The sequence below is a fragment of the Vigna angularis genome, chromosome 1, assembly GCF_016808095.1.
Source record: "Vigna angularis cultivar LongXiaoDou No.4 chromosome 1, ASM1680809v1, whole genome shotgun sequence".
NCBI classification, from domain to species: domain Eukaryota; kingdom Viridiplantae; phylum Streptophyta; class Magnoliopsida; order Fabales; family Fabaceae; genus Vigna; species Vigna angularis.
In genome coordinates this window covers 40,735,261-40,742,965 of record NC_068970.1, presented here as the reverse complement: position 1 = coordinate 40,742,965, position 7,705 = coordinate 40,735,261, and the positions used below count along the sequence as shown (strand labels likewise).

General features: G+C 36.8%; 1 non-coding gene across 1 annotated transcript; it reads left to right on the top strand.

Moving 5' to 3' along the window:
* The first annotated feature begins 1,358 nt into the window (after positions 1 to 1,358).
* Positions 1,359 to 1,465, top strand: LOC128195136 (small nucleolar RNA R71). Its single transcript, XR_008246708.1, has one exon. It is a non-coding gene; the product is annotated as a small nucleolar RNA R71 (small nucleolar RNA).
* Positions 1,466 to 7,705: the final 6,240 nt, after the last annotated feature.

Genomic DNA, 7,705 nt, shown 5'->3' with positions numbered 1-7,705 from the left:
TAAGGATGCTTGATGGACCTGTCCGTCATTTGCAACACCATTCTTGTGGGTTTGACCTCCAAACCACCATTCTTTTTGAGCAAAGATAGGGGCATCAGGTTGATGTTATCCCCCAAATCAATAAAAGCCTTCCCTAAATTATGGTTTCCAATGGTGCACGAAATTGTAAAACTCTCCGGATCTTTAAATTTTGAAGGGAGAGTCTTTTGCATGATGGCACTGTAATTTCCCTACACTTCAATTGTTTCCTTATCTAAATATTTCTTCTTCTTGCTCAGGAATTGCTTCAAGTGCTTCGCATAAACAAAAATTTGTTTCATTGCTTCGGTCAAAGGCATAGTAATCTCCAATTGTTTGAAGATCTCCATGAAATGCCCAAATTGCTTCTCTTTTTCCTTATCTGAAAAGATCTTTGGATAAGGAAGAGGCTTCTCAATTTCTTTTCCTTTTTCTCTCTCTTCTCTCTCCTTTTCTTTTCTCTCTTTCTATTCTTCTTTCTTTTTCTCTCCCTCCTCTCTCTCAATTTCTTATCTCTCAGCCTCCTATTTTCTCTCTTCAATTTCTTCTTCTTTTTCACTCAACTCAACTTTCTCTTTTCTCTCAATTTCTCTCTCAACTAACATCTCACCACTTATACTCATAATGGCGTTACAATCCTCCTTAAGGTTAACTTTAGTATTAGCCCCAAAATTTTTATCAGACTTATCCTCCAACTTCTTAGCCAATTGACCAACCTATATCTCCAAATTCCTTATAGCAGCTTCAATGCTTTTATGATTGAGATAAACACCTGCATAAATTGTTGGAGTGTCTCTTCTAGCCTTGCAGTTCTATCATATAAAGAGGTTTGTTGCCATTGCTACTGTGGTGGTCTATTGAATTGTCCAGCTTGCCCTTGACCCATGCGTGGGTGAGGTTTCCACCCTTGGTTGTAGTTACCTTGGCGGCCCTGATTACCCATAAAATTGACTTCTTCTTGGGTAATGGCTCGCATGGCACATTGTCCATTGACATGATCTCCACTACATAGCTCACAAAGTTGATGTTGAGCATGAGAAACATTCTACAATTCTTGACTCAGTTGAGATATTTTCTTCATCAGAGTCTCCAATTGTTGAGTCATTATTTTCTTATGAGCCAACAGAGCATCTTGAGATTGTAATTGTAGAACTCCTTTTGGTTGAAATTGAGCTCTTTCATTATGCATCTCATTATCATTGGCGGCCATATTTTCAATCAACTCATAAGCTTCCTCTAGAGTCTTGCACTTGATATTACCTCCAGCTGAGGCATCCAGCATCAATTTAGTCTGTGAACTCAGTCCTCCAAGGAAAAGAATGACCACCGTAGGTTCATGAAAGCCATGTGTGGGCATTTTTTGCAATAACCCTTTGAATCTATCCCACGCTTGACCTAGAGTTTCATCCATGCCTTGTCTAAAAGAAGAAATTTCTTATTTCCCTTTATTTACCTTAGACTGAGGAAAATATTTGTTCAGGAACTTAGCCACCACATCTTCCCACTCAGTGAAGCTATTCTCTGGGAATGAATTAAGCCACATCTTAGCATTGCCTCCTAAAGATAAAGGGAACAAGCTAAGTCTAATAGCCTCATTTGGCACACCATTAATCTTCACTATATTGCATATTTCATTAAAAGACGTCAGATGTTCATATGGATTTTCATGAGCTAAGCCATTAAACCGATGACTCAGTACTAAGTGAATGAGAGGATGCTTCATCTCCATGCTTACGGCATTAACCCTTGGCCTTGCAATGCTATTAAAATGAAGAGGACCTGTGATTATTGCATAATCTGCGAGAGTACGTCTACCATTCTGATTGTCAGCCATATCTTCTGTCTCCTAGTCAGATAATGTGAAAGGTTGTTGAAGAGTCTCAAGAGAAGGAAAAATTTGTCTGGAAATCCTTTTCTTCCTTCTTCTTCTACTATTTTCCAGACCTATAAGAAGAGGTTCAGATATTTTTGTGCTCCTAGTGCGAATCTTATCTTGCATCCACTAAAAAACAAAACACTAGAGCACCTAATTAGCCTAAAAAAATACAAATAAAAATAAATCAACAAAAATTAAAGAACAATAAAAATAAAGTCAAAACTGGTTAAGAATCACACAAAAGTATAGTTTAAACCACGAGTCTCCGGAAACGACGCCAAAAACTTGTTAACTCATTAGCAAGTGTACCAAATCCTAAAAGTAATATAAAATGGTAAGACCAAGAATCGTATCCCAAAAGACTCACGACACTAAACAATCGTGTAATTACTTAACTAATTAAGACTGTAAAACTATTTTGTTGGTGTTTAAATGCAAATACAACAAAAGTAAATATGAATGCAAATTGATCAATTGAGGCTTGACACAAGAATTAATGGTGTTGATAATATGAGATGATTATGTTGTTGGGGTTTAGATTTCACCGTCCTTACTTTCATGCATATAAGAATTCATCTTCTTTATTAAATTGTTAATGTAACCCTCTAAATTACTTAGAACCCGATGTCTCGGCGTAAAAAGTCTATCCTTAATTATTAGACCACAATGTCTTGTATCCCTAATAATCAATTCTGCATTATGAAAAGAAGCTTAAGACAACCAAACATTTTATCCCTATCTTTAGGCAATAGCCCCTTTTTGTGAAATTCTCTGGATCCTGATTCCTAGGTATTTCCCAATAACAAAAAAAGCCATACATCATGCTATGAGTGATCAAGACATAACAAGCATTGAGTAAAGGAGAAAACCACTAACAATTAATGAAAGAAGCATAAAATAATTCAAAACATATTCAAATACATGAATGTTTAGATGTTACATCTTCCCCAACAACAAATGAGTTTAGTTCTCCATTTTCATGGAGAACCTAGGGTTACATGATGGAAGAATGAGGTAAAAACCCTAGAAAGAGAATAGGATAGGTCCCGCATGCCATATCTGCCTCCAAAGGGTCGAAAAGTGTGTTTCTAACCTTCAGCCATCAAAAGATGTGAACCCTAGGGCGTGCAAGTTCTTAAATAGATCAAAATTGGATAATGCGCCCAACACGTTGGCGTTCAGCTCCCCTACTTAAGGCAATCGAGCGAGCTTGCGAGAGAAGTGGCGTTGAGGGCCTTGAAAGGGGCAACCAGGCGCTCAACGATGCATTGAAACTAGATGGGCGTCCGGGCGTGCTGCAGTGCAGAGTAGCGCCGAAGGCCCTAGAAAGGGAACTAAGCGCCCTGCGCTAGCGCTGAGGGCCCCATAAAAGGGCAACCTGGCGTGGTTGCGTGAGCTCCTGCAACCAGGTGATAATGGTTGAAAATGTCATTATCTATGATGTAATTTTGATACTAAATCAACCCTTTGTTACTTAGAAGCTTGCTTGAGCTCATGTTTTTAGTATAGTTTTGTGAATAAGTGAGTAGAAATTATACTTGATGATTTGGTCACTAATTTCCTTTGATTTTGTAGGTTATTAGTATGATTTGGAAGAAGAGCAAAAGTATCAAGGGGTTGGAATTCAAGACGGACAGTTAAAACATCAAAAAAGGAGCACAGGAGGTCACGCAGGGCGCCCCATTCTGGGCGCCTAAGCGCCAGTTTGTGTGGTGTAGGGCGCCTGAGCGCCAGCTTTGTATTGTGGGGCGCCTGAGCGTCAGCTTTTTCCCGTACACCGCCTGGGCGCACCGAATCGTATCAAGTAATAATAAAATGGTAAGACCAAGTATCGTTTCCTAAATGACTCACGGCATTAAACAGTCATGTGATCACCCAACTAATTAAGACTTTTGAAGAACAATTTAGTGGTTTTGAATGCAAATGCTATAAAAATAAACATGAATGCAATTTTGAATGGATGATCTTAAAAAAATGAGATGAATATGTTGTTGGGGTTTAGATTTCACCAAGTTTTCTCTCATGCATGTATGAATTCATCTTCTTCATTAATGTTAATATCACTTTCTAAATTACCTAAAACCCGATGTCTCGGCAAAGAAAGCCTATCCTTAATTACTAGTTTACAATGTCTTGTCTCCCTAGCAATTAATTTTGCATTACATACGCACAGAAGCTTAAGATAACCAAAACTCATATCCTTATGTCTAGGCAATATTACTTTTGGGAGCAATTTCCCATATCTTGGTTTCCCCGTATATGTCCATATCACGAAAACCAATAATCATGCCATGAATGAGTTAAACATAACAAGCATTGAGCAAAGAAGAATAACGCTAACAATTAATGAAAGAAGCATAAATAAATAAGAATCGATTCAAAGACATGAGAGTTTAGAGGTTACATCTTCCCCAACAACAAATTGAATTTAGTTCCCCCTTGTCATGGGGAAACTAGATGAACAATGGAATGAAAGAGATAGAAAAACCCTAGAAAGAGAATAGGAGAGTTGTCACATTCCCAAATCTACCCCCCAAGGGGTGAAAAGTGTCTTTCTATGCTCAAGCCATCAAAAGATATAATCCCTAGGACATCCAAGTCCTTAAATAGAACTAAAAAATAACAGAAAACAGGTTCAAGCCCACTTTACTGGCGCTCAGCGCCCTAAGTGGGGCACCTAGGCGTTGTGCGTGAGAAACCTGGCGCTTAGGAACCCTGACTAGGGCGCTCAGGCGCCCTACACTACACAAACTGGCGCTCAGACGCCTAGAATGGGGTGCCTAGGCGCCCTGCATGACCTCCTATGCTCCTTTTTTGATGTTTTAACTGTCCCTATTGAATTCCAACTTCTTGATACTTTTGCTCTTCTTTTAAATCATTCCAATAACCTACAAAATCAAGGGAATTTAGTGATAAAATCATCAAGTATGCCCTCTACTCACTTATTCACAAAACTATACTAAAAACATGAGTTCAAGCAAGCTTCTAAGTAACAAAGGGTTGATTTAATATCAAAATTGAATCACAGATAACGATATTTTCAACCCCAAATTTTCTAGACAACAAAATTCCTTGAGTTAAGAGAGTGCACAATTCATTTATTTTCATTAACAATTAACTCACTTTCTTCTTTTATGTGAGAAACCAATCTTGAACTTATTCCCAACTTTACTTGCATTGAGCTTAACCTTTTCTTTTCTTTCTTTTCTTCTCTTTTCTTTTTCTTTTCTCTTTCTTTTGCCCAATGCTCTTTAATGAATTTCAAAGAGTTCTTTTCGATTTCTCATCACCCCAAACTTGAACCATTCCCCATTTCCACAAAAACATACTCTACTTAACTCAAGGTAAGGATTTCAAAAAGGGGTTTTCCACTTTCAACTTTAAGCTCAAGGTTCAAAGGGTAAAGAGAAACATTATTCTTTGTTGGATTCACCTATTGGCATTGGCTCTAAGGGAGAAGAAAACATGGCCTTGATCATATGTAACAAGCAAGCAAGTGGTTTAATCATAGAAAATCAACCTCTCACAGGTTAAATCAAGTTCCACAATTTGATAAGCATCCTGCCTAGCATATTAATCACAATTGAAATCATGCATCTGTTTTTAACAATTATGAACAACCACCATTTATGCTTAAAAGCCTCACCAATCATTAACCCAACATGCATCATAAAACAATAGAGCAAACACAAGAATATTACTCATCACAAACAACAATTTATCACATCATACCGAACCATTGCAGCACAATTCATTAAACCAAGTATATAAGCAAGCTAACATAAAAACAAAATAAACAAAATTCAAATAAAAATAAAACAAAAACATAAAAATCCTTATCCCTCTTGAATTCCAACTTCTTGATACTTTTGCTCTTCTTTTAAATCATTCTAATAACCTACAAAATCAAGGGAATTTAGTGATAAAATCATCAAGTATACCCTCTACTCACTTATTCACAAAACTATACTAAAACATGAGTTCAAGCAAGCTTCTAAGTAACAAAGGGTTGATTTAATATCAAAATTGAATCACAGATAACGGTATTTTCAATCGTTATCACTAGGGCCCCAGAAAAGGACAATCAGGCGTCCTGCGACCTTTTTTAACCTTCTTTTCTGGTGCTTTTTTTGTCCTTCTTGGGTTCCAACTCCTTGATACTTCAACTCCTCTTCCAATTCATTCCAATAACCTACAAAATCAAGGGAATTTAGTGATAAAATCATCAAGTATAACCTCAACTCTCTTATTCACAAAAATAAACTAAAAACAAGAGTTTAAGCAAGCTTCAAAGTCAAAAAGGGTTAATTTAGCATCAAAATTGAATCACAGATAACGGTATATTCAGCCGTTATCAATAGGCACGAGTTGCCTTAAATTGGCAGATGGTTGAAAGCTAATGGGTTGAACATGATTTCGTTTAAGGGAATGTAAGTGTGGTTATCGCATTGATTATTATAGTCTTATTATGAATTGATGTTGTTTGGTGTGATGGAATTGTAATAAGGACTTAACTATTGTGATTTAAATGTTATATTGGTGATTTGGTGTTTATTTTTGTATTATTCTGAATGCATTGATCAATTTTTGATAATGTTGTAAGGGGAGCTAAATCTTTATGGTTGTAATTGTAGATGTTGTGTATTTCCTAGATCACGTTATTTGGTTTAAATGGTAGGATTTTTGGTGGTGTAACTTATGCATGAGGGTTAGAGTTCTCTATCGTTGTAGGTGTCGTTCTTGGGGTGTGTTTCTTTGATTTTACTCATGGGTGGTTTGGGTAGTAACGAATCGATTATTTTAAGTGATAATCGATAGTCACAGTGCATTTTAGTGAAAATGGCGAATTTGATGAAAAATGGACGTGAACCAAGCCTGAGGAGTTGTGGAACATCATGATAATCAGAGATTGAGGTTAGTGATTATGTTTAGGGTCAGTTTGACTTGTGGTTGAAAGTGGAGCATGAATGAGTGTTGGGATGTACATGAGTATGTGATTGATGAACATGAGAGTGGAGGATAAGTCTACTTGTTGTACCTCGTAAATATTGGTTCTATATGTGGATAGGTGCTTCCTTTTGCCTTGCGTGCATTGAAAGGAGATGATCTATATGGGAGGCTACAGATGTCTTATAGGGGAGGCTATAGGTGGGTTGTAGGAGCGGCCAGAGTCGGTGAGGTAGGGTATAGGAGTGAGATGGACTCTTTCCACTATGATATTATGGTATGGTGACGATCATGGTGTTGTTCTTGACTGGGATAGTCATGAGTGTGGTATATCTATGACGATGATGGTTCAATGAATGCTATATTGATAGTAATAAGATTATGTGGTGTAGACAACATAGGTGTTGATGAACGGATCGACTACGGTCTAGATATGTGATGATCAAGGACCGAGGATCTAGGTTAGAGGACTTAGTAATTTATCATGATTGATTGTTGGGTTAAAGGTTTAGGAATCCTACGGTTATTACTTCTATGTATGAGGTTTTTGATTATTGTTGATATAATCAATATTTATGTATCTTATTATTATAATTGTTTTATTGGTAGCTTACCCCATACATGTTTGTGTTTGTGCATGTGAATGCGATGATTGTATAATGTGTGATGCTATACGAGAGTAGATGATGTTATAGATGAAGATAAAACATGATAGATTCGTGAGATGATGGGGGACAAACTTGGGGTTTTATTTAAAGCTATTACAATTGAGTTTTTAAGATAATGTAATTAGAGTTATTTTATTTCCTTCGTTATTTTGGTTTTATTTAAATAATGCAATTGGACAAGTATTTTGGAACTATT